The sequence below is a fragment of the Paralichthys olivaceus genome, chromosome 7, assembly GCF_024713975.1.
Source record: "Paralichthys olivaceus isolate ysfri-2021 chromosome 7, ASM2471397v2, whole genome shotgun sequence".
NCBI lineage: Eukaryota > Metazoa > Chordata > Actinopteri > Pleuronectiformes > Paralichthyidae > Paralichthys > Paralichthys olivaceus.
The window spans coordinates 11,295,016-11,322,500 of NC_091099.1; the positions used below are offsets into that span (position 1 = coordinate 11,295,016).

The following is a 27,485-nucleotide window of genomic DNA, read 5'->3' on the forward strand; positions in this document are numbered from 1 at the left end:
TTGAAAAAGTTGCATTAATATCAATTGACACACAGCTTGCACTTGTGTGGATTATCCAATCATACCAAAAAATGCCAGAGAGCCAGAGCCAAATCACTAACACTGCAGCCACGGCACTCTTCTGTATTTTCCTGCTTATCTGGATTCTGGTTTAAGAGCATGGCAAACTAAGATTCTGAGAATCCCAGACATTGTTTCTTCCTGGCCACATCTTCCAACTCCTTCTGGGGGATCCCAAGGTACAACAGTGCCAGATGGGATATAGCCTATAATCCCACAAGCATATTTGGGATGTGTCTAGGGTTTCCTGCCAGTTGTATGTGCCCATAATACCTCCACACTGAGGTGTAAGGGAGGCATCCTGATCTGACAGATGAATGCTCTCTCCTTTCGATGCAGGAACAACATTTTAACATCCAGCTCTTCTCTGGTGCAAGCCTGACATGAATTCTTTAAGGGCAGGATGCACAATGAAAGAAGCATATGTGGGCTTTTTGCATAGTCAGTATAATATCTTGACCACTATCCAAAGTTCGTGACCATATGAGTGCCCTCATAATCTAATCAGATTTGTTCAGCTTCTGTCTGTTCCCAACAGTCTCTTAGCAGGACGTTACCAGGGGGACTCCTGGTACTCCAGACTGTTTCCACCTGCATCATGCTGCAAATCAATGTCAGAGACCACTTGCGCTTAATTACTACAAGTAACTATGCATGGCTTTTGATACAGATGTGTGTGTGTTTACATGCACACACTGCATAATTTTGCATATATTGCATATACTGTGGTCTCAGCCTGTGATGTATTAAAGCACATGCTCTTAATTATGGCGATGCTAACAAGAACGCTACCCCTGCTCGTGAGTGAATTGTCTCTGGTCACTCATTTCCTTCTGGGGAGCCAAACGCAAATATGTCTTTGCTCGTGTAGTGTGACACTGTCAACATTAGTCACATTTATTCACTGTGACACTGAAACCTCTGTTACATCAACCACTATGGCCCTTAAACCTCTGGGTAATGAGTAATTCTGCTAATGATGAGTGAAAGACACACACACACACACACACACACACACACACACACACACACACACACACACACACACACACACACACACACACACACACACACACACACACACACACACACACAGTTAAGTTAATGTGGCTGAAAGTGACACCTTGAATACAAACTATGCAACTGAGGGGTAGAGGAACCTGTGCTAGCACAAAATCATTTTTTGTATGATGATAAGTGATGGCTGGAAAGGAGGTTCCCCTTGTTAGAATTCAGTGCATTTCTCCTTTTAAACATATCAGCACTTGAGCTTGCAATACACAATGTCTATTTTCAAGCTGCAGGTCAGAGTGGGATTATATAGAAAAGGCTGTTTAGGGCACCTGGCAAATGCATTCCCTCAGTCAACCAGGCTCTCAGAGTCAGAATTGGCTTCATTGGCCAAGTATATGAACACATGCAAGGAGTTTTGACTCTTAGACATACTGCTAGGAAGGAGAACAACAAAAATAAATTAAGAATGTTACAAAAATACTAAATTCTGATGTTAGACGGTCTGCACTGTAGAATGGAATGTGAAAAGAAAGTATAGGAGAATATGCAGTATATTAGAAACAAGAATTGCCAACACCAAAGAATGCACCATGAAAGTACACAATTCAGTTGGCTCTGTATGTTGTAAGCAGTACATGTGCAAAGAAGCAATACAGTAGTGCAATGAAATATATAATACTGTATAAATATGCAGAAATTAATATGATTTGAAGATATCTTCTGGGCTCATAGCCAATTTAATGGAAAATTATTAATGATAACTCATTAAAAAAGAGTAAAAGTATGTTTTGAGCAAGATTCAAAGATGTTAGTTATGACGAACTTGCAACCAAAAACAGCCTGGGACAAAATTCTGACAGCACCAGACATTTAGGAAGACCATGTGAGGACCTTCATCTAATTATCTACTGATTGGAATACAGCATGAAATGATGCACGGATCAATGAGACACTGTTTGCCAAGTAGGTGTTATCATTTTCTAGTCTATATACATCAAACTTGATGTCAAACCCAAATTTATACATCCATGTCACACAGCGTGGCTTCAAATAAACCTGTGCGATTGGTGAACTCAGTCTGTAGGTGCCTTTACTGCAGGGCTTCTTATTCAGAGCAGCCACCTCCTGAGAATAACAGGCAAATGGAGCATGAAGGGAAGGCGAGGTCTGGACCAGGAGAAGATAGCATGACTGTCTGACAGGATGTGCTTAGTTACACACTCTGTGTTCCTACTAGAGCCCAGACAGCCCACCAAGGCCACACATGGGAGAGGAGAAGGGTGGGGAGGAGGCTACAGGACGTCTGTGTGTGTGTGTGTGTGTGTGTGTGTGTGTGTGTGTGTGTGTGTGTGTGTGTGTGTGTGTGTGTGTGTGTGTGTGACGCAAGAGAAGATATATCGTCCCCTGCTTTTGCCTGGAGAGGCTCTGGGACGCATCTAAGATGCCAACAGCAGTGACAGCATCATCAACAAAATGTAGCTGTGGCAATCACACACACAAACAGAATCACACACACACACAGATTGCTACTGAGCCACTTGAGAAAAACACTCCAAATGTGTTTAGAAAACTGAGCCAGGAGGGAAAATCACTTTTTTCTGTTTTTGTCTCAAACAAACAAACAGCTACACACGTTTCCGTCCTCACTCCACCGAGCGAAGGTTCCCTCTCTGTGGAGAAGCCGGTTCAGCATAAACAAATCTGATTTTAGGGGGAAACTTTTACCTTTCATCATGTCTACTGGCTATTGAGCCCATTACAGCCAAATTAAACTAAGTAGGGCAGGCTTAACAGACTGTAAGATTGCTCCTGAAGGTCAAACAACGCACGGAATGACCAACCTCCATCTATAAATCCCTCTGCGCCGATGTGTTGCTTATTGGCATTAAACATCACCACACCTGTTTATCTTATGAAGCCATTTCCCTATAAAGGAAGACTTTAAATGTCTGGCCATTTGCCCAGTTTACCTTTATGGGCCATCTCTCGCTTTGTCTGTCTTTCTCTCCCTCATCTCTTTTTCATTTCCCAAGTGGGTGATTCAGTATCTTGAAGCAGCAGATATTTTTCACCCTTAGAAGCACCTGAAAATAACAAACCAGTGTGGATAATGACTTAATAAGAGGACAGAAGGACAAGAGTAGATGAGATGCTGATGAGAGGAAATGATGATGAGGAATCTAATGAAGTTGCACAAGTCTGTTTTAAATAGCTTCTAGTAATATTATTGGGTTCCTAATTAATGTATCTGCCTCTGGGTCTTTAATATTTTTAAACTATCAAGCATATTAGATTAAAAATTATTTCTATTTCTTGCTTGATAAAGTAATTATCAGCAGAGATGCCAGTGAGGGGGTGGTATTGCTCATCAGGCCAAATGCTTAATGGAACCAAATAGATCTTAGGGGAATTATGCCACTCATATAAACAAAAACACTTTGAGAGTAAGAGTTCAATATTTTTAAGGTGAGCACCTACTTTAGAATCTCCAACTGAATAAATAAGTAAAGAAATGGATGAATGATGGGAGGCTGAATGAGTACGGAAAGAACATTGACACTACATGTGGGAGGAATAGTAGCCGAGGGAGCGGCTGAAGTAAAAGAGAGTCGACCGCAGATGAGAGTAACATATGCTGATTATGAGGACTTCCCAAGACGGATTTTAATATTTAATGTGTCCTAGATTTCACCATAACCCATAATTTCCCCCATTATTTCTATGATACAGCTAAAAACTACCTCGTCCACTTAGGGATAGAAAGTCCGGTTTGTGATGGAAGGTACTGGAATTGTCCTAAAAAGAAACTGTGAAATCAGAAATGATCCATATGCTTTATGATTGTTATTAGATTTTGTTTCGTTTCTTCAGGACTAAAAGCAAATCATTGTAAAGACTCTCTCTGTGCCTGGTTGGCTTTGCAAATGACAATGGAATTTATCATTATTAAGGCATGTTAGTGAATTTTTTGTCATGTATTTTACATTTTTATATCACTCTATTTTTCTCTTATCTACTTTCTGCAGCAAAACTAAACCAACTATATACTTTGTGCTCCAAACTTTTTTCACCTATATCTTAAAATGTACAAATGATATCAGTGTGCACATCTTTGCACACATACAAAATGTTTTCGACTGCAAAAACACATCATTTTGTTGTTTTGCAAATTTTCTACATGCACACAAAACATAATGTACAGGCTATGAAATGAATTTTGAATATAATTTTACAAAGTCACTAATGACACATATTTGACTCTGTAGGAATGACGGAAGAAAAGAAAGAGCAATTTTAAACAGTGGTACGATGAACATGCAGTGGATGTGAGTTTGATTGTATACATTCACAGACTCAAAATAACACTACACCAGGTCATTTGGTCTGTTCCACCTGTGGGAACTTATGTGCCACTGTGCACTGAGCTGAGACTCAAACAAGTGAGTTTTTACAGTTTACAGTTGCAGGAGGCCCTGTAGGCTTTTCAAAAGAGAAATGGACTTTTACCTCACAACCTTATATATTGTGTGGCTTTTCTGCCTCTATATCGCTGCTTTCAGACATGAACTGGACTCCACAGTTCCTCTGGATTTTCCCCAGAGGACATGCTTGTGTGAACGCAAATATCTGACTGAGACACTCCGCAGTTTCTACAGAATTTATCCACCTGACTTCTAAGTATTATATTTGTAGAAGTGGATATGTGAACACAGAAGGGGATCCCCAGTATTAACAAGCCGCCACTGACTTGAACTTAACCGCAGCGCTCAACAAGATGGCACCTGCTAACGTGAACTAGCTACAGCAACTATTCAGTCACAGTTCGCTCACTGCTGTTAAAACTGATACGAGAACAGTTTAGTAGCAGTTTAGTATGTTACAGAGAGTCAATGTCATTTTCTTACACTGCTGTAGGTGACTCAACCAGTAACACCTGGGTTTACCTGTTTCATGTCAAAATGGCTGCCGGGGAAAGGGTTAGCTGCATAACGTAGCTTAATAAACACAACATACTTCTCTAAACCACGTGAACATATTCCACAACACGTGTCAAGATGGAAACCTCAGTTTTACTGCACCTGTGGATCGATGGAGGTCGTCTCCCTCGCGCCAGAGCTATCAAACTACCACACGGGCCTGGACCACGTGACTCACCGGACCCTGTCCCGGTGGACTGACGTGCTGCCTTCAGGGCCGACGCGGTTCTTTGGTTTTTTTGTCTGATCTACCCATAAAACAGGTAAACTGTCCCATTGGTTGTTTTTGCGTAATTGGCACTGGGATGGTCCAATCACATCTTTTAACACCTCCCCCTTTTGGCCTCTGTGCTGACGTCATTAAATTGTGAATCTGGAAAAAGAAAAGGAAAAAAAAAAAGCAGCCCCCCCCTCCCCGTTAGAATTGCAAAAATAAATAAACAGTTTTCCATTGTTAAATAATATTCATTGAGAGCCTTAGTGCTAATTATAGATGCAACATAAAGCGTTTTGAAGTTTTGAAAAACCAAACCTCCCTCTCATTTGTTTCACAGTGGTTTGGTCCACTGCTCATCCCACCCGGGCCACCTCTGTATGCTGCTGCGTCTATTGAAGCACACGTGAGACAGGAAGTCTGTGCAGTGCACGATTTAAATCATCATAACTGAGTGAATTCTCAAACTATTCTCAAGCCGTTCGCTTTGTTACAGTTGTCAGATGTGTATTTATGATAATGCTAGTTTATATTAAAAATTAAACCTTTGATAGAAAAATATGTGATCATCTGCAGATGATTATGTAGTAATATTACTATAATTGATCTACCCAGTAAGTAGGTTCTAAGTGCATTATTTCTGACTACATGTAAAATGGCTGCCGTGGTAATAAATGAAGACTTAACACAACATTTTCATTATTATAACTTTGATTCAAACATGCTGCCAAAGCATGGATATATATTGAGGGGAGCATGAAGATGAGTGATATGTGTGATTGATGGTTCTGGGCAAAAAATGCCGCAGCCGGACTCCAGGATAACTGCTTCCTTCCAGATTGTTCTAAGATAACTTACTGCTAGATACATCTGCATATTTATTGTACATGACAGTGGTTCTCCTCATATATAATCTTGTCCTATTCCCCAAATTGTTCCTTTAATATTCCTGTTAACAGTAATAAAAGGAGAGGTCAAAAGAGATGAAAAGAGAATGAAGAGCATTACCTTGACCTTGACTTTGTTTTTCAAGATGTTGAAACTAAGCTGATAACACAAAGCATCAGCATTTCTGAGCAACACAAAACCATTCTTTATAGTTTAAAGAACTATCATCCTCTCAGTGCACGGCATATTTTGAATCGTCACCAGCAGCCTGCCACCTATATTTGTCTCTGCCACTTGATCAGACAGCTAATTAGCATGAAAAGTAATGGTTCTGCCATTCTCTCGTTGTATTTATCAATCTGTCAGCCTGTCCATCCATACATTTGTCTACCTTGTGAATCTTAATGACTGTGTGTCTGTGTCTGTCTAGTTTAGCGTCTCTGCTAGTCAGCTGCTTTGCTAACATTGTCTAGTTCAGTGGACCAGGGTTGCCTGAAGCCTGTGACCCAGCTAATCAGCTCACCCCACAGTAACCCAACAACTGGCATCTTAATTAATCATGTTACAGTGGTGGGATGTAGCCTTGCATCCCAATGTTCTACACTACAACACCGTGGAAATGCCTCTTCCGATTGTCTCATTATCAGATGTGAGTTGCTCTCTTGTCTCTGCTTCAGCCTCTGTGTGTGTTGGTGTAGATTTTCCACCTGCAGCATGTGGAGCAACCATAAAAAAATGAATAAAGATGATGAGAAGCCCAGCACCTCCCTGCTGGCTGCCACTCTGTGTTATCTTTAGGATTGCCCTGCAACTCACTTCACCACTTATTTCTCTCGGAGATAACATTTGCTGCACTTACAACACACTCACACATGGAGGTGAGATCATAAACACACTCACACAGTGACTTACTTTTTTTTCAACCTGGAAGCTAACCCTTAGTTTACTGTAACTGGAATAGAATAGAATATAATTAGCTTTGGGCTGCATGCAACAGCAATGAACCCAAATAAGGTATTACTCATGTTGTGGGGACATAAGCCACATGATGGGAACTTGTCTTCCTTATGGGGACAAAAAGCAAGTGCCCATAATGTAAATCAGGCAATTTTAAGGTGAAGACATGTATAAGGTTAGGTTAAGGTTAGATTTAGGTTAAGGTTAGGCCAAGGATTAAGGTCAGGCAACTATGGTTAAGAAGTGAAGCCCCTTTTCACTGGTCATAAACCCCACTAACATCTGGCTTTTGTCTGCAATGGTGATGGATTTGATCGGCATTCACTCACAGGTCAAATGACTGCATTACACACAGGTTTTAATCGGCTTCAGCTCCGATCAGCAGTGACGGACACATGACACCCGGGTGAAGATGCTAATTCGTCAAGACAGCGAGTTGAGAGAGTGTCTCAGTTGTGGATGCGCTCATGATGTCGAACTTGATCCAAGAGGGAAAAAACAGAAGGGAAATTGTGCTTTTTAGTGAGTTGACCCATGTTTAAAAAAAATCACGTTTACCTTCTTATTTTGGTGTAAAAGAGGTACAAGTCCCCAGAAAATCAATTTAAGTCATTGTAATGGCTTTTAAAGTCAGGGGGACACGGCTATGTATCTCACACACTGTACATTACATTTCATGTTTGTCACAGAAAGCTTTCAGATTAAATATGGCAAAATGGCCACAGAATTATTATTCTCCTCATGAAGCTTCGTCTGCTAAATCTGCATGTTTTACACTGCACTGTCATCCCTTTGTGGGGCGGCATAATGATGAAGATACTGTTTAGATATTCACTTATTATCTCCCAGGCTCAGCTTGCAGACAAGTTAAGGCTTTCTTTACTAACCCAGAAAACTGGCAATATCTCCGGCTGCCTCTCCTCTTTCTATCACTGGACAATTACAATATTTATGAGAAGGACCCTGCAGTGTTAAAACACAGTTTTATTTCTCTAGCTATTTCTTTTCCCCCTTGTACTGTGCGTTTTTTCCCCCCCTTTTTCTTTTAATGAAACACCGCCAAGAAAATCACTCAAGCATTTGTCAGTGTAATTGTACAACACAATGCAATGAATGGATATGAGCCTGCCGTTTCAAACTGCTGACAGGCACAGAATAAAACACCTCGCACTGAACAGGGGATTAGGGCAGAGAAATAGAGTGAGTTAGAAAGACAGCAAAGGAGAAATGAGGAATGTGTGTGTGTGTGTGTGTGTGTGTGTGTGTGTGTGTGTGTGTGTGAGTGAGTGTGTGTATTTTCATTTCTATTATTTTTTCTAGCCTTTAGAAAAAAAATAATTCTGTTTTAATTGAGTGGGACTAAAATGTTGATTATGCCGACCTTTTACACATGAAATGAAAACATTTGAATGAGGAGCGGAGCAGCTTGTGCTGGGGGCTTGTGCATTTCTCTGTTCTGTAACTGATGTTCACCCTAATGGGAAACTTGGGCGTGTAAGCTTACCATCCTACCAAAGCTGTATATATATGTGTGTGTGTGTTCAGGGAAGTGCCTTAGTGAATCTCGACAATGCTCACAATGAGTTCTGGCAATACTTTCTGTAAAGATAGTCCTCAAGGTGCCTCATGCTTTATCTCACTTAAGGTTAAAAGTATCTTTAAAGATGCCACAGTACATCTACCATAGCTTATCCATAGGGCCATAGAAACATGAGCATGAGCCATAGTAAAAACCACACAGCCGGTCAGAACTGCAGCAGCTGTCACAGAGGCTGTAGACTGTCAGAGCTCAGCCTTTAGAAAGAAATAATGAGCAATAAATGTCAGATAATTCCTCCTTATCTAAAGACTGTTACCTTAAACTGGCAGTGCTGTACAACTTGGTCAAGAACTCAAAGACCTATGCAACAGCTGTTTGTTGAAGGATGAAGAAAAAGGCACAACAAATAAAGGCACTGTGACATTGCATGAATACAGTTCATCCAGATCATTCCAGGATCATCACCCAAGGACATTGTGTTGGACGTTCATGATGCTACTTAAATGTTATTTCTCACATCCTCTAGTAAGTATTAGTACTTTTAGTCCACTACTATTTAGTACATGTTTACAGGGACTTAATTGCTGTGGTCACTTATGTTTTAGGCTGATAAGACTGTAAGATACAATGTATTGCTAAAAAATAAAGTGTTGCTTGAACTTTTTGGCCTGTGACCCTTTAAATAAATATCACAGGCCTTCGTCACATTTCAGATGTCTATGATATGCGCCTGTTTATACGCCTGTTCATACAAAGGGCATTAACATGCCTCTCAGGTGATCTGATCACAAGTGGACAGGTCTAAATCAGACCAGGCATTAGAATGTGTCCCCACATGTCTCAAATGAATCACTGATTGTGATCAAATCTCATTTCCACACTCTGTGTGCAAATAAACACAGACATCATCTGCGCTTACAAAGACCACACACAATGTTGTGTTTTACATTGTGTGAGGCAGCAATGCACTTCTTGTGTCTGTAGTCTACAGGAAAAGAAAAGAAAAAGAACATTTTAATACACAACAGACTTGGTCTATTCCTTGGTGTGCTCCAGGCATATGAAATCATCCACGACGTTTGACGCATTTTTTATAGATGTGGATGAGCTTTTCAGAATTGTGTCATAGACAAAGCCATCTTAACCAATTTGAGAACCTTGAGTGAGTAAGAATTAATATGTACTTTTGAGTGAGTCGAGAAGAGACAGTCGTCATTATGGCCCAGGATGCATTTCTCTTAGCACTAGTGATAGTTGGAATATGATCAGTGCAATCAGATCTCAAATGTGTCCTTCAATACATCTTGGGTGTATTCACACCGGTACTTAGAGTTGTCCTCTTATGATCGGCTCACCCATGATGCACTTTGAAGCCAGATATTAAGAGGGCCTTTGACTTGCATATAATGAAAATCCAAAGATTAGACAAAAGTCCAGTGGAAAAAAGACATTAATATAATAATTCAATTTCCATCTCAATAAACTATAACAAGACATTTGATTATAAACCTTTACTTGTGTATTCTTACATTAGCACATTGGTACTTATACTGAGACTCTTTTCTTCATCTATCACTGCTTTTAGTTTATTTACTATACATATCTATCCTCTGTTCTTGTCCTTCTCAAACAGTAACTTTTCATTCCCTCGGAAATTATAATGTGTGTTTCATAATAAACAGCCCACACCAGCAGATGTTCTTGCTCCTCAGGGGTTTGGGAGGCTGAGGAGCCAGAGGCCATCTATAGGAAAGCGGAACATGGAGTGGCTGTAAATGAGATGTGGTATGGCAGCCTCACAACAATGCAGGCCACACTGAAGCTTCCCTCCTTACTCCAGAGATATTTTCTCTCTTTCACCAATAGTTCCTTACAGCCCATTGCTCCAGTTTCTGTTTATGACAGGCATACGAGCACGTTTACCAAGTAATTTGTGTGTTTAGTCTATCTCACTATGCACATGGAGTCTTATGCGGGAAGACAGAGAATTCAGCATCACCTGCCCGGGAGCTTATTGCCTTTGATTCATATTTGCATTGGAAAATGTGCAGCATCACAACACATTAGCAGACACTGAAACGGGAGAGCGTTCTGCAGAGAGAGTCGTGTGTGTGCAGAGTAACTGAATATAAATATGCCCGTTTCATGAAAGCATGTTTCACAGCCCGACTGGGGATAGGATTTAATCAAGTGAGACTTCTAACTCTGCTCGATAACTCTGGTGCTGAATAGACTGTAACCTGTACTGGGCAACATGTTTCACTTTACATTTGCATGTTCTATTCTATCTCTACCCACCAGGTTGCTCATACTGTGGTGAGTTTTAAAGTCTATGTACATGTGAGTAATAGCCATTTGCTTTGTGTAAATGGATGTGTCGCATTGAATTAGGCACCTTCTTTAATTTCATCCCCAACCCATCAGGGTTCCCAAAGCACGCTGCAATTTCCTTTTGATCACTTGGCTGTGACAGTGCAGTGTATATGAATTTGAGGGTGTATGTGTGTGTGTGTGTGTGTGTGTGTGTATACTGTATGTATTTGCATTTTTGTGTTCTGTGTGTGTGTGAGTGAGTGTGTGTGTGTGTGTTTGTGTGTGTCCACGGTCCTTTGTCAGTGACCAGCTATGACAGCATCCAGCAGTCTGTCTCAATCATTATCCCACAAAAAGAAATGCACATCACACACAGACCACTTTCACTGCTCTGCTCCTAAGTGAATGATGGATTGCACTCATGTTTAAAGTCACCGGTGTAGAGTGAACACAAAGCCGGCTGTTTTGACCTCTCTTACCTCTTGTTGTACAAGCACAAGCAGCACTTACCTGAAAATGCGACACAGAAAATGCAATTCTGCATCTGTCAACACAACCGAAAAACCCATGGATTCATTGCTAGAGGATGTTTGGTATTTTAATGTATGCAGACCTATACTTCAGTCACTAAACAGGAATGATTATTTAGTTGGTCCTTAATTTAATTATCTTTAAATGAGATAATCACTTAGCCATTTATTTTATTTCCCAACATGCTGACCTGCTCATCCCTTTGTTTTGTGACATGCATGGAAAACAAAATCTCATTATCAGTGGCTGGAATGTTGCAATGGGGCAATGGACAGTATCAGCAGCAATTTGTAATTTTTAAATCAATCATCCATCCATAAAGAAGTCATCCATAGCAACACTTTTTTACAACATGAGATATATGTTTTATTAGCCTCAAAAAGCCAGACGACTTGTTATAACCATTATGGTCTGGCAACACTCAACAGGCATTTGCTTAGTACAATCAGAGAGAGAGAATTCGAGAGAGAAAGAGCCACATCAATTCTATTCACTGCGTAAAGACAGTTTTTTTATTGCAGTGGCAGACGATGGAGACTCAAACATCTACAGCAAGAGCAGAAGAAGAATCACCATGTTATGATGCAGTATTGAACATTTAAGGTTTATGGTGTGTCTCAATTTGTTGCAAAGCCTTTCAACAAATGTGGCCTTATTCATTTATTCCGGTGAGACCCTGGAAGAGAAGGACATCAGTTCAGACAGGCTGCTTAATGGATGACATTTCCTTCACTCAGACATTAATTCCTTCAGCCTTTACAAACAAAAACATCCTTCGACTTATAGCCTCACCTTTCAAATTATATATTCAAGATGTCAGCTGGTGTGCATATAACACATAAAACATGCTTTGTCTCACATTTAAAGATATAATATGTCACACATCGAGTCACTTCAGGCAGATTTTCATTGGTAATGGTGGTGAAGAAAACAACTCCCATGATCCCACGCTGCTTCACAACATTATCAAACTAGGTCTTTTAATATTGTTCTGATCTTTAACACCTACTTAAATTGTTATATATCAAACATCCACCAAATCTGATTTGGAATAAAACAGACGGTACAGTTGCACTGTCAGGCTTTATTTTATATTTATAAATGGCAATATCAGAAGATCATTATTATGATTTTTTTCTCATTAGATAAACACTTTTCTTATAATATTATGACTCTCATCTCAATTTTTTTTAATATATATTCCTAATATTTTGCCAAAGTAACCTGACTAATGTGTTGCTATTTTTTGTGTCTGTGAACCATTCAGAGTATAAAATGATTCCTGTTTTTTGTCAAAGCACACTGACTGCAGCAGTTTCTCACTTTTCAGAAGACATGACACTGACTGTTAAATTGTGCATATATATCATGCAAGAAGAAGAAGCAAATTATCCTTACATGAATCATGACACTTGATGTGTGTGTGTGTGTGTAAAATGAGGATTAGAGCTTTAACATTAACATATCATAGTGAATTAATTAGTGTTTCAAGGGCTCAGGCAAAGGCAGCACCAGGACATCATGCTTGGAAAATTTCAGTGGGGATAGTGGTCTAATGCTTTTTCAGTCATAATTCTACTCGGTCTCATGTTGTAAATTGTCATATCTCATCACAAAATGTGAAGCTAAAGTTTTGGTATTGTAATTCTTTGCTGGCTGAGCAGAGCATACTGGGGTGGGTGTGAGTACTAAAATGTTCTTGCACTTCACATCAGTACAGCTTTTGCATCCAATAACACTCCACAGCCAAGTGATTTACAAAAGCTTCATCTTCATATTTATGTAATCATTTTGAGAAATCTTAGCTTTGCCTACCTTATTATTATCACCGTCTGTAGGCTCAGGCATCCGTTTGACTTTTGACTCAGCCTTTTTAATCACACCCCTTATCTCCAGCTTGGCAGGCGTAGGAATCACGTTAATTACATTTGATGAAGCTGTTATCCCTTTGTGTTCCCTCATCCCACAATTCAGAACATGAGGCCGTGCCGCTAGTGGCTCACCTTTTAAATTTCCAAGAGTTGGTTGCTGAGCTCCTGCAAACTTTGTTGTCACACAAAAAGTGCTTTACACACACACACACACACACACACACGCACACACGTGAAACACTCACACAAATGCAAATTCGAACCATCTGGGAGACCCACACTTCCACAATGTAATTGCACAGTCATGTGACTTCAGCATCAAACAAACCAACAGAATGTTATTGTTGTGTTTCCGGGCTGTCACAGCAGGTTAGCAAAGGTTTCTCTGAGAGGAAATATGTCGTAATGGAGCAAACTGAATGGAATCTTGTTTATATGAAGCAAGTGTTGCAGCAATTTGCTTCATCCAGAGCAAAAGAGAGGAGGCTTCATAAAGTAAAATGATCTGATGTCAGCTGCTTCCTGGACAATGTTCCATTTTCATCAAAGACATCTGGACGTGTCACAGTTGGCAAAGCACTCGTAAATAAAATCAGCAGAATAGAAATGATTTTCCTGCTTTGGTTTCAAGCTCCCTGTGTTGTTCATGCTGACTCACTGCGATCATTCAAGTCATGATACCTGTGCTTTTCCTTCTGTTAATAAACAAGTCAGGATTAATGCAAGACAATGAAGTAACGAGGGGAAACTATGGGAGAGAACATGTGAGTTTAGGTGCATGTCATGTGTTGGCTCGGTCAAGCCCCTGTAGTGAGCCACAGGACAACGAGATGCCCTCTAAACACTGTAGTCATTAATCAGCTGATCATTATTGAGCTTTGCAGGATTTACACACACACACACACACACACACACACACACACACACACACACTCACACACTCACACACACATACACATACACAGAGACACACACATAGGTACTCCACCCTCTCGTGTACACACACTCGTCATGTGCACAAACACCACATGGTTCAGTTCTGTTTCAGCCCCTAGTTTTGACCTCTCTAATAAGCCCCTCCTTAAATCAATCAAACAGATTAAGCATTAGTTGGAAACAGAGAAAAACAAAAACAATGGACTTAATATTTCTGGTTTCTTAATATTATTTCCTACAGACCACCTTGGCTGTTGAGCGACTTTTCAGCTGACCTTGAATGTTGCCTCATGAATCTTGTTCCTGGGGGAATAAAAGCCAGAAACCCAACAAGTGTCACTGTTAAAACATGCACCGCTTCCTCTTTAGTCAATTAGCATGCTGCATATTTAGCATTTCTAAATTACCATTTAATATTTATCATTTTAGTGTCAGCTGTCAAGGCTGCAGGTGTTCTTCATCACATGCTCTCATTTTATGTGTGCACACATGCGCGTGTGGCCAAAACACATCATTACACACCACCTGTTGGGGCAAGAGGTAGCAATGTGCAGCCTGTCACGCATTACTCCGTTTGGTCAAAGAGAATGGATCTAAAATGAAATTTTTGGAACGGTCAATCATCCTGGGATAAAGTGCTTGAAAAATCACTCTGCGTATGAATGATCTTCGGAACGGTTTCACATTCATAAGGATACTGTCACATTCTGCAGCTCTTCCCCTTTCCTTCTCAAGGACAGAGTCATATTTATCCTTTAAGCGTATAGTTTCAGGGAGGAGAGCGTTACATGCCCACTCTGTCTTGTCTCAATGCATTCCTAGCCCTACTTCCAATTCTCCAAGCAAAATATTACCATCAATCAATCACACATATACGTCTGTCCCTGCTGTCTTACGAAGGTGTCACAAACAGCCGTCTCCCATTTGTGTGGGATACAATCTCTTTGTTCCATACAAGACTAAGATGTATAACTATTCCCAGTCTGTCAACATCTTCTCCTCCTCCCTGTCCACATACTTTATAAACCATTGCCATCTGTGTCAGTTTGGAACGAGGAGGCTTAGATACCCAGTGATCCAATGTGCCCAGTCTAAATCTGTGTCCAGCATGTTGGCCCCAGTGAGTGTCTCGGCGTGTGCACAAATGTGTGTGCGCACACTTTGGTGTGTGTCAGGGCCGTTGCAGTGCCAGTCGTGCAGGAACGTAGGGCTGTATCTCTGCTGCCTCACGCAGGACAGAGGTTGCTACTGCAGGCGGGCTCCTGTCCTCCATCACATTTAACACATGCTGAATGAATCAGTTCTGTTGTGTCCTTCCCCGTCCCTCAGGAGGCCTTATAACTGTGGTAGGACTCCAGCTGCTTCTTCACTTATACGTGCACCATGCATGGACACACAGAGCAGAGAAGCACCCATGTGTGCCCACCCACCCCTGACTCACTCACAAACACACACACACACACACACACACACACACACAAAACAACCCAGCAGTCACCTGGCTGGGACTGCCTGGAGAGAAAATGTCAGTGTGATCCTCTCATTCTCCACCTTCTCAGCAGGGAGTCTGAGGGCGATGCATGTGTGTGTGTGTGTGTGTGTGTGTGTGTGTGTGTGTGTGTGTGTGTGGTAGTTATTACTCATGCTCTGGGGATCTTAGAAGTAGAAGTTAAGGTAAAGGTAAGAGTAAGTCACAAGGAAATGAGTAAGTCAGTGTATTGTCCTCTGAAGTCATGGAAAAAAGAACGGAAGGTTCAGTTTATACAATCGCATGAAGCAGCAAGTGGAACAGATTTATATCAGACATTATGTGTTTGGCCATGAGAGCATTTTCAACTCTTGGATGGACATAAAACTATCTTGAATCACAAGTGTAAACCATGAACAAAAAAGAAGAATGGTTCACTGATAAAATTTTAACAGCTCAAGGTCTTGCACGTAAAATCTCTTGCAGATGAACCAGGTAACACTGCATGTGTGTATATAGGAGACATGCTGTGCAATCATCAAGCTTAATATTCTGCTGCCCATGGTGCAAGTTGGGATCTGACAGCAGAGGTCGAGCTTTGTAAACCCATATTTATCAGTATGAGTCCATTTTGGATTCTAAATTGATTTTTGGATTAGCAAGGATGCATTCATAAAAACCGCAAGGATAGCGTTATGAATAAACTACAGGGCTCCAGCAAAATGACTACGAAGGTTGATACTAGAGGTAGTTTGTTAGTCAACATGTTAAAACTGTGATGGCAAAGAAACTACATGTCTGCCTCTTTAATATATTTTCAGAACCTGTCATATCCCAGTTTAAGGTTATCATCATATATATGAAAGAATTGTTTCCCTTCATGCACTAGATCAGTTTCCCTCATTTTACGATATCTGCACATTACTGTGTAAATCTTCAATTTCAAAATGAATGTCGCTGTGATGGAATACTGTACATAAAGAAATGTAAGTACACTTGTCTTAAACACATTTACAAAGCACTCCAAAAATGAATGTCTACCTGGAACAGAAAGAAAATTTGTTTATAATTGAAAAAATATATAAAAAAGGATCAATTTCAAAATCCATCCAGATACTATTTATCCTGTAAAGGTTTTGGGGGAGCTGGAGCCAATCTCAGACTTTGGGCAAGAGGCGGAGTATAAGATACCAGTGTGTCACAGGGCTAGGACCCTCTTCAGACCTGTTATTCATATCCATCCAGAGAGGTCTGATCACACCTGGCGTCTGGAATGTGTCTCCTTTGACCACATGTGATTAGATCTCAGTTCTGGTCTAAATGGGATCGTGTAGACACACATTCACTCTCATGTTCACACCTGCAGTCAGGGGTGGGAGGAAGCTGGAACACCCAGAGAGAACCCATGGTGGGGAGAACAAGCAGACTCCACAAAAAGACCCCAGGGGATTCAAACCACCCTGCATTATAAAAATGAGGGAGGGTTAAAAGTGGCAGATATAATCCTTTATTACACTGGAGAATCATGTTTCTGAGATTAGAAGGTGTTCATCTAAGTGACAGATGAGAAATTATTTCTCAGGCTTGCAACTTGAAATGGGACCTGTCCCTCCCAGACTTGAGAATATAAATTGTATATGATATGGTAAAGTATTGATAGGAGTATTACAAAAACCAAAGCTGGGACAAAATAAGTGCAAATATCACATCTTCACATAGACAAAACACACAGGGGAGGTTTCTGGGGAGCAATACTGCTGACAGATATCTTCAAGACAAAATAGCTCATATTGAGTTTTCCTTCTATTAATATGTGGGGGCATATTCTCAATAGATTCACAGCAAAAACAAACAAACACTGTTGATAGAATATCAATCTCCTTCTTCCTTCTCCAGTGACTGTCCTTTGGGTATTCCAGCAGCGTTTGCTGTTTTGTTTTGTTTGTTCACTTTTGGTTTTTAGGCCAGGATTTCATCATCCATCATACCACGAGACAGAATATAAAATCATTCGATCCGCTGCTTGACAAAGAGCTTCATTCTTTTTCCTCTGAATGATGCAACTTTATCAATATTCGCCAAACAGTGGGAAACTAAATGCTTATACGAGTGATGATATATGATGTCCCTGCAATGCTGCTAAGAAGTGAATTGCGTCCCCTCTGTGGCTCCTGTTTTCCTGTCCTACTCAGCAGGTAGGAAATGCAGATCGTTAAGGTAGAATTCCGAGGCTGGATACAAACAGCGACTGCTGCTTCCTCTCCATTTTACCACCCTGTAGCTCGAGACTGGTAATTACTGGAATGATCCCGTTAGAAGTCCACGATCTGCACCAGTCAATAGCTTTTCTGCTAATTCACTCCCGAAACAGTCAACCCATTTAGACTCCACTCTCAAGCTAATTAATGCAACTTGGCTCTGATGTACATTCGCATACTCTGATGCAGTCATTGCCTCTTCACAGGTTTGGTTATCTGCATCAAACTAAAGAGCAACTTTATTTTGAAAAACACAATAGACCAAAGACAGAATGTCAATGGGCAAATTAAGTAATTGTAATTTCAAAATAAAACAAAAAGTCATTACACAGCATCACAAGCATGTGTTAAATCTTAATGCCAATATGCTAACAATGATAATGTTGCTTTTAAAAAGGTATATTACCTTGCATATCACGTTATTGCCTGTTAGCATACATTGGCTAATTTGAAAGATACAGTAGACATTTTGCCAAAAATATTTCTTCATTGTCTTCATTGGCACTGTATGGAGTGAATTTTATTGGAATTCATGTGATAGTTGTCAATATATTTCACACAAAACAGCATGGTGACAAGAGAGAAAAGAGCAACGAGAGCTTCTGTAGGTTTCATCCTCTGGGAACCATGAACGTCTGCATCAAATGTGATGCCTGTGATCCTCCATCACAGTAGAGTTGTGACATTTCACAGGATGAGTCTAAATGTTCACCTGCCTAGAACATGACAGGAAAAGTCAGAGGATTACCAAACTCATTAAGATTCATCCTCACGGTCAAAATGGATATCGGCACAGATAGAAATTTCCATCCACAGATTCACGCCGCTGGTGCAAATCAGAAACACGCACATGTAGATCCTTGAGCCCAATCCTTGATATTCAGTGGGCACTACTCAGTTTCAGTGGGTGGCTCGGTTTCCATATCTTTCTTGACCACAGGGACATTTAATTCTTTATAAGGCTCAGGGACATTCCCATTTGCAGGAGCATCGGACAACCACAATAGTTACACATGTGTACAAGTATGATGCATGAAACAGAATACTACAGGGGACTGAATTATACATTAAAGATATATGAATTATATACAGGGCTTTCTACGCATATGCAGCAGAAAGTGTCTTAAGTGATGATGCGGCAAATAAAGCTGGTGGTAGTCAATGCCAGAAATGTGAGTTGTAGAGTCGTATCAATAAATCACTGATCAAATTGACACCAAGTACATTGTGACATTTCAGGAAGGTTGCCATGTTAAATCATCAACTTCCCATCATGCCCTGCAGGTTCCTCCGTAACAGCAAAATGGTAACTGCTGTTAATCAATATGGAGGATGGTTGGGCTTCATGAGGTTTTCTGTTGAATTCATGTATTCAGTAAATCCACTGGATGCTCTCATGTATGAGTATATATATTCTGGTTGATTGGTTGATTGGTTGATTGATTGGTTGGCTGGTCAGGTGGTCAGATTGACTGATTGATTGATTAAATACACAAAACACTAATAAAAAAAATACAACATATAAAGAGAGCAAATCTTATAAGGTACCAAATGTTCTCTGATGCAGTTATTCAGTTTTAAGTATTTGTTTCACACAATGTAATATATAAAATATATGTTGAGGTAGGCTCTGAATGGACAGCCAGATGGGAGAAGCTCAATATCTGAGAGTAGTGAGCGTGTGGTATCTGCAATTATGTGTTTCACCTTCCTGCGTTGGTTTTGTGATTCGTCAGTCACCTTCTCTGCGAGGTTAACAGTTTTGGAGAGCGTGTTGTTGCTCTTCACAGTGAGGCTGCTGAGTTTATGTTAAATGATAAGATGCTTTCCACTTGGTTCTTTTATGCCATTTCAAGTATGTGTTGGCTAACACCAAAGCTCATCAGCTTCCTAATTAAAATCAATCGCTGATTAGCTCACTTAAAAATGCTCCCTGAATTCTCATTAAAAGTTAGGGACTGATCTATGATTGTGCCCAAGTACCAAAACTGTTCTGCTGCTGCTGGCTGGATATTGACTATGACAGGGTGGATGTTATCCAGTAAAAGGGGATGTTGCTCTTCATGTGTGACATGATCTTTCAGGGTATGATCAATAGCTTGAATGTTTTGAATAGCTTGAAATTACGTGTAAATGTAAAACAGCAGTGGAGTCACCACACAGCCATCAGGCGTTTAAAACATGTTTGTGTAATAGAACCTGTTCATCAAAATCTACATCTAAGAAAACTAATAATCCAGTGAATGAGACAAACATTCATGTTCTAAAAGAGTGTGAGTTCACCCAGTGCTAAATACAGAATTCAAATCCCACAAAATAAAACTTGAGGAAATGATTTTGACTTTTTAATGTTGTAGGTGTTTAGTTATATTAATCCAGATGCTGTTGGGTTTTAATGGTCTGCTCCATGGAACTAGCAACATGCTGTCTGAAATCTATAGGGAGCAATCAACTGAACAAAACACGCATCACCAAATTCAGCTGTAAAGCCATTTCACCCATAAATGGCTCTGATTGAATGACAAGTGTCTCTCTAATTGAACTTACATTGGGGGAACAGTGTTTTGAGACAAGTGTGTGTGTGGTATAGCAACTGTGCACATCGTGTACACAGTCCAGACCCAGCAGATTCCAGACTTCGGATTGTACGACAGCATTACTCTCCTCTTTAATATCTTCTGTTAATGTGAGTCTCTGGCTAATTGAAAATGAACTAGTCAATGTCTCTCTGCAGTGCCTTTACAAAGCTGTTAAAGAGTCACACACCCTTTCGATGCAGGACAGACGTCAGAAACCTCCTTATGTATGCAAAGAATGGCTCGCTCTGCTGAAGTTTTCGTGCAGAGGGGCTGCACCAGGTGAAACCGGGGTGCTATTATTCTTTGCCAAAAAAAGGAACAGCTGATAAATCAGGAATATGTGCAGATAAAACCACACATAAAGCCCAGAGCAGAGCGCACGTCTCCAGTGGCAGTGATTTACAGCAGGCTGAGCTAAACTGCTTACCGTCAGGAGCTGTAATGGATGCCAGCGTCTGCTCTTAATTTCTGTGGCTGGGGATAGATATTGCTGCTGTTATTTTCTCCCAAGGCGATTTCGCTGATGTCTCCCAAGGTACCCTACTGTGTTATATTTGAACCATATGGCCACAAAATGGTGCAATTAAAAACACAATGAAAGCCTCGGAAATTGATCACGAAGACAGGCAATTTTGGTTTCAATAAGCAACTGTAATATACAGGCTGTGTACTTTTTGCAATATCGCAGGTCTCATGATGAGTCCCCTCAGATAAAACACTCAGGGACGCATTAGTAAGAGCTGAGCTGGAAGAATTAAGAGAAGACTCTTGGACTGAATAACATGGGCTCTCGATTATACGTACAAATGTGGACATGAGGACAGAACGCCTTTTGCTCTTTCACTATCGTACACACAATTAGCATTTCCTCTGGATGACTGGAAATGAAAATAACAAATTGTATTTTTTGTGTTGGCCCTGAAGGTCTCCGGCTGCTCTTACAACAAAGATATGAGGCCATGTAAAGCTGTAAAGCATCAGTGCTACTGTGAGCCTTGCATATTCACAAACAGTTATTTACAACTTGAAGGCTTCATGCTCTGGCAGCTCATCAGAAGAAAAGGCTTACATAAGCTGCACTTTACTTTATGGTTGTGCTGCAACAGGTCTGCGAGAAGATGGTGTTCGCTCCTGCCACCTGCTGTTCACCGAGCCTACTGCAGAGCTCCCTGGTTTTCTCCTGCTCTCCAGAGGTTCAATTTCCTTGCTGCTCTAGTGTGATCTGCAGATCTTTGCTAGTCATAGGAGATCCATCTGTCGGAAGCAGCTGGATGATAGCTGCAAATTGGAAACAAAAGGTCGATAAATCAAATCTGATCAAAGAGGAGTGCTGGAGGAAGCAGGTTTCTCTGTGGCCCAACACCAAACACTTGGAGGAAGATGCTTCTGTACCTCAGCTGCTTCCAGGATGATGCAACTGAATTTTCTGCTATGTGCAGGTCTCTTAAATAACCAGTAGATGGCATCAGCAGTTTAAGATTAACACCAGTGGTCACAATGCTCACTGTGAACACACACCGAATAATAGCTTTTAGATTCAAAATAACCATTGTATGTACTGATCTTTATTAAGTAGGATGCTGAATACATGGATATTTGCCACAGCTTACAATATGACAACTGTTGAGGTTATTATTATAATGATTATTATTATAGTTATTACAATTATTATTATTTCAGTTGTGTTGATGTTTTATAATTTGAGGTAAGGAGTAATGTCATCATGTCAGCATTGCGTGTATGTACCAATGCATTAACGGTAGCACTGAGTCTGTAGCATCCGTCTTAATTCAGAGAGATGAGACAAAAAGCAAATTGAATAAATAGAAATCACAGAACAACAAATCCTCCAGGTTGCTACACATGTGTAAGGTTTTGTGTCATGATGCCGCACCTCTGCTCTGTGAATGACAAAATCTTTGGCTTCAAGGGACCAACTGGATGATGCAGATTTCAGCTCTGTGTGACTACAACGTGGCCTTGCAGGGAAATCAGCCTCTTTCTGTCAAACAAGTGAGAGCTTCTGAGCTGATGACAATGAATGAATGAATGCATGAATGAATGGATGGATGGATGGATGGATGGATGAATGAAACCTCCAGGCCTCTGTCCTCTGTGGCCTGTTTGATGGTGGTTAACTAGGTTTAGGGTCTTGCCTCTCCTCCCACTCCCCCATCACCGCCTGCTGGGCTGGATGACCGCTCTTTGGCTATTTTTATCCCCGCGGTGCTGTTTCTGTTTCCCAGCCAGCAGAGATGGAGAGAGGAGAGAGGAGAGAGGAGAGAGCAGAGGTGCGGGCGTCTCTCATCACACCCACCTCTCTCCACCTCTCTCTCTCTCTCTCTCTCTCTCTCTCTTTCCAAAAATAGCCGTGAGTCGTGATCAGCTCGTCCTTGAGAGAGAGAGGGAGAGAGCGGGCTGTAGTATTGCTGAGAATCAGAGGAGGGGTTATGGATTGATACAAATAGTCACCCCCGCCAAGCCAACCCCGGCGCAGGCTGAATTAATGTGTTGCTATTTTTGGGAGCCCCGTGTTTCCAGGGGAGACCTAATGACGCAATGACGTCAATGCGGGTCAATCGCAGACTGGAGGAATTGAGTGGCTTCCATTTGGGGCTTTTGCAGTATTTCCTACAGAAAGGATGGAAACGAGAACAAAATGGAAGTAATATTTCCTGCAGCAACAAAAAAGAAAAAATTGGCATCGAACACAGAGGTGAATTGAAAATGCAGAAGTGAACATCATCCCGGTGGCATCACGTCTCTACAGCCCTTCGAGCCTCAGCGGTAGTAAAGGGAGGTGTGTATGTATGGATGCTTTCTTTTTCTCTCTCTCCTCCTCATCCACAGGATAAAACCTGCCGGAGCCGTGTGGAACCTTATTTTCGAGAACATTAATGGTTTGATGTGATGTGTGTTCTTTTGTGTGTGTGTATGTGTGTGCGTTTGTGTGTGTGCGTATTGTGTTGTGGTTTTCTCCCTGCGTAACGCAATGTGTTGTCTATCTCGCCGCCTTCAGCCACATGTGGTTATACTCTTGTTTTATTTGCATGTTCTCTTTCTTTGCTTTCCTCCCAAGGGCTTTTACGCAAACGCGACCTGTTCCAAGCGCTCGCATCGAGACGCGCAGAGGTAACGAGCACAAATTCTCCATCGTCTCACATTCACCGTTTATTCTTTGTGTGTTTTGTTGTTTTCACATGATTGTGTTCGTGTGTCAGATTTCTAAATGTGCTGATGAGGATTTGCACGGTGGTGAGAGGAGCACCAGTTATTTCAGCTGCGAGGATCGTCATGGTTGCTCGCAGCTCGGCGACCCTGCCTGAAGCGCACAGCCAACACGTTACTGGAGGGGAGATCTTCTTTTTGTCTTTCTCCCAAACTTTGAGCAAAAAAAATGATCTATATATATGTCTGTGAATCGCCCTTTCTCTCTTTACAGTGAAAGTTCAAGGTGCTGTTGGTGAAGTGTTCGTTTTCTGTGCGCATTATTACACCCCCCCCCCCCCCCCCCGGTGGCAAAGCGCATCCACGATTAGAGGAGGATTTAGTAAGTAGTGCCAGGTGACGTGGGTTTATTAATACAGGCAGGATGGATTGTCAGTGCAACCCCCCTGTGCTACAAGAAAAACCCCAAGAGACATGCATGTTGAATATACAGCGAGGAGATGCATGCTCACACACACACACACACACACACACACACACACACACACACACACACACACACGATGTAGGGCACGGTCAGGCAGACACACGCACACACACACACTTGCACAGATGCACGGTGTCGTGAGGGGGGGGGGGTTAGGGCGTTTACCGGCAGGGCTGGTGTGAAGCTTTCAGAACCATGGACAGCTCAACGTGAACATCATCCACTGTCCCTTCGCTCCAGCTCCATCACTGTCTGACAGCACTTCACCTGACACAGAACTTTTCACTGTTCAAAGATCATAAAAAATATATAGAGATTGATGTTTTACCTTCTGATCAGTTGTTTCCACACGTGACACATTTTACCTTTTCCTTCAGCCATCATGTTTTATTTCCACCTGTGTGAAATGACGTCAACTGACCACTTTATGGGTAATAGGTATATTGGTACCATGATATTACTGCTTTGTATGATATTTAGCTGGATAAATAATACCTTTCTGATGTTTGTGTTCATGCACCATCTCACCTTTACACCAACTTGTGCTCTGCTGCAAGTGTGTGTCCAGGTTTAACGCCCCATCACTTGAAATCCACATGTTCTCTTTCCCGGCCTTTTCCTGAATATAAATAAATACACAGTTTCATATATGTTAGGCTTTATATTCTCACTCATCACATAATTAACAGTTGTCATTCTTATCTTCTAATAGAAAAGCACACATGGCTCTAGCATGGTGCAGGACATTTCACTGTTGATCAATCCAGTGTCAGTTCAATTCCCTTCGTTCACAAAAAAGTAAAATGTGTAAATCTCAAATGCTTTTTTTTAATGTATATTGTGCCAGTTGATAATACACACCATGGTCAGTTACTGGCTTGGTTTAATGGTGTAATGAGTGTAAGTAAAATAAAATGAGTTCAGGGAGTTGCATAGAAACAATTATTCCACAAATGAATGATCTATAATTCCCTGCTAAGTTTTGGTTATTTGTGAGTTGATAGACTTGATTATGATATATTAGTAGTTGGGAATTGATGTACTGCATATTTTCCAATGCAGCCTTTTAATTGAATCTTTCATCAAGGTTCTATTTTTATCAATCTGTGATCATCGATACTCACATCAGAGTATCAGTCTATGATAATACACACACTCAGAATCACAGTGAAATCACAGACAAGTATACATTTAAAGTGTAATTTCTTTATTTTAAACATGATGTTTCCTTTCATCTTAACCAAAAGAATCAGTCCTCATGATATAGATATTTTTTAATAAAATATATAATTTTAAGAGGGAAAAACAGTCTGAACATGAACAGTGATGTATTTGTCATCAGAATGGAGAAGGTGTTGCTTAACTGACGGCAATTCAAGTGATTTATAACATTTTCAGTGTTCTTTTATTTTCTCTGATTTCAGACGTAGAACTGAAGTTGCACTGAAATCAATGCAATAGAATCTAAACTGATAGAATAGATAATAGAGAGGATTCTAATGTTGAGGTTCTAGGTGTATACATGTCATCTGAGGCCTTTAGGTCCAGTTGATGTATAAAGTTGTGGTAGTTGTGACTCATTTTGTGTTTGATTACATCCGGAGTCATATATCTCTGTGTGTTGCAGATGCTGCTGTGTGTGGTCGTGGATGTAATTTCAGCCGAGCTGTATTGTTCTTTTCAGGTCTTTTTGCGGTCTGGGCTTGCTGTCAAACGACTATCCAGGAAGCCCTTACCCCAAAAAGCATCTGCAAGGGACTCTGACGTCAAGGAATGTTTGCATAAAATTCTCTCTTGATATTTGAGCTCAATTTAAAAAACTGTAAACCCCTCTGAACAATGATGAACCATCGGCCCATCAACCATCAATTTCAGTGTGGGTCAGTTGTGTGCGGTGACTTTTGGAGATCGGCAAGCTGAGCCAAAGAACCAACCGTCCAATGCAAAAACTGTGTGTGTGGTTTAAGTAGTCATTTTGGCAAAAACTGTATTTTGCTGAGACACACAACATAGACTGTGTCAAACAAGAAAAAGGAAATCCTACATGTTATGTCATCAGTACCCAGAGTGGAACTGATTTTCCTCCCATCACTGGTTTAACTGGTTTAAACTTTTATCTGAGATAGAAATCATCCTCTGAGTTATTTTGACTGAAAGAGAACAGCTGTCTCTTTCCTGAGGACATGTGAAGCATCACATATTTATTTCCGCAAGGTGGCAGCATTGCTCAGATTTTTTTCTACTATGAGGACATTTGACTTCCATTTCCACATACACAAAAAAATCCATGGACACAGTTCTGGTGGTAACAATGGATTTGAACTTATTAATATTGACTGTCTCTGACTCTTGGCTCTAATTATTTAATTTGACCCAGTTGCTACATGTCTTTACTTTAATACATGGTTGTCTAATAGATTTTAAAAAATCTGGACATATGAGTTTGTCCATAAAGTGAATGTAAAGCTTTTGATGGAAGGAAGTGAACTTACCGTGGATATTTCTTAATAAAAAACTTTAATATGACTGTTGTCATTTCCCTTTTATTGCTCATTTCTGCAACATTTCCTGTGCTTCTTAAACTTGTGCAAGGTGGGACAAAACCTATGAAATCTCTTTGCTACTTCTATCTAGCAGTGATGCAATTTTTCTTCCAGTAAAACATGCGGACACACACACAGTCACACACAAACACACACACACACACACACACACACACCATCCGGCTTTTTGTTTCCTGGTATTCCTGGTATTAAGACTCATGTCCTGGTGTTTGATCCACTTACACAACATGATCTGTGCATGAAGTGGATGAGAAAACTCAGCCTCTTTTTATTCTCATGGTGAAAGTTATTCATTTAGGTTTCTTTTTTAACCTCTTCTGTTCGTCAAATATTTTTCTGAATGTCCCCCCTGCATCTAAAAATGTGCTTTAAAGGTCTTTTACTGGTGAAGGCATGTTTAGGGGACTGAGTGCACTTTGGGGCAGATTCAAATCAAAAAATCCCAAACTAGTGTATTCAAATGTGGTTTCATATGGGGACAGAGGTATGCACTCTACTGGGTACCATACTACTTGGATGTTTGACTTTCACTGAGCAGAACAGACATTTTCATATTCACCAGGGGGACAATGTGTCTTGCTTTGAAAAGTCAAAGTTGTAAGTCAAAGTTCAAAACTGCTTTGCACACACATTTAAAACATCTGACACATTTTGAATATT

At 40.7% G+C, this 27,485-nt stretch overlaps 2 long non-coding RNA genes across 5 annotated transcripts in view; one reads left to right on the plus strand and one right to left on the minus strand.

The window, feature by feature from the left end:
- LOC109624368 (uncharacterized) overlaps nucleotides 1-5,323 on the minus strand; it is a 67,101-nt gene extending 61,778 nt beyond the window's left edge. For all 4 annotated transcript variants that reach the window (XR_011243421.1, XR_011243422.1, XR_011243423.1 and 1 more), the window contains exon 1: nucleotides 5,154-5,323. This is a non-coding gene — a long non-coding RNA (uncharacterized lncRNA). The remainder of the gene's footprint in view (nucleotides 1-5,153) is intronic.
- A 17,664-nt stretch (nucleotides 5,324-22,987) lies between these two features.
- Nucleotides 22,988-26,787, plus strand: LOC138410889 (uncharacterized). Its single transcript, XR_011243527.1, has 2 exons — nucleotides 22,988-23,406; nucleotides 23,686-26,787. It is a non-coding gene; the product is annotated as an uncharacterized lncRNA (long non-coding RNA).
- Nucleotides 26,788-27,485: the final 698 nt, after the last annotated feature.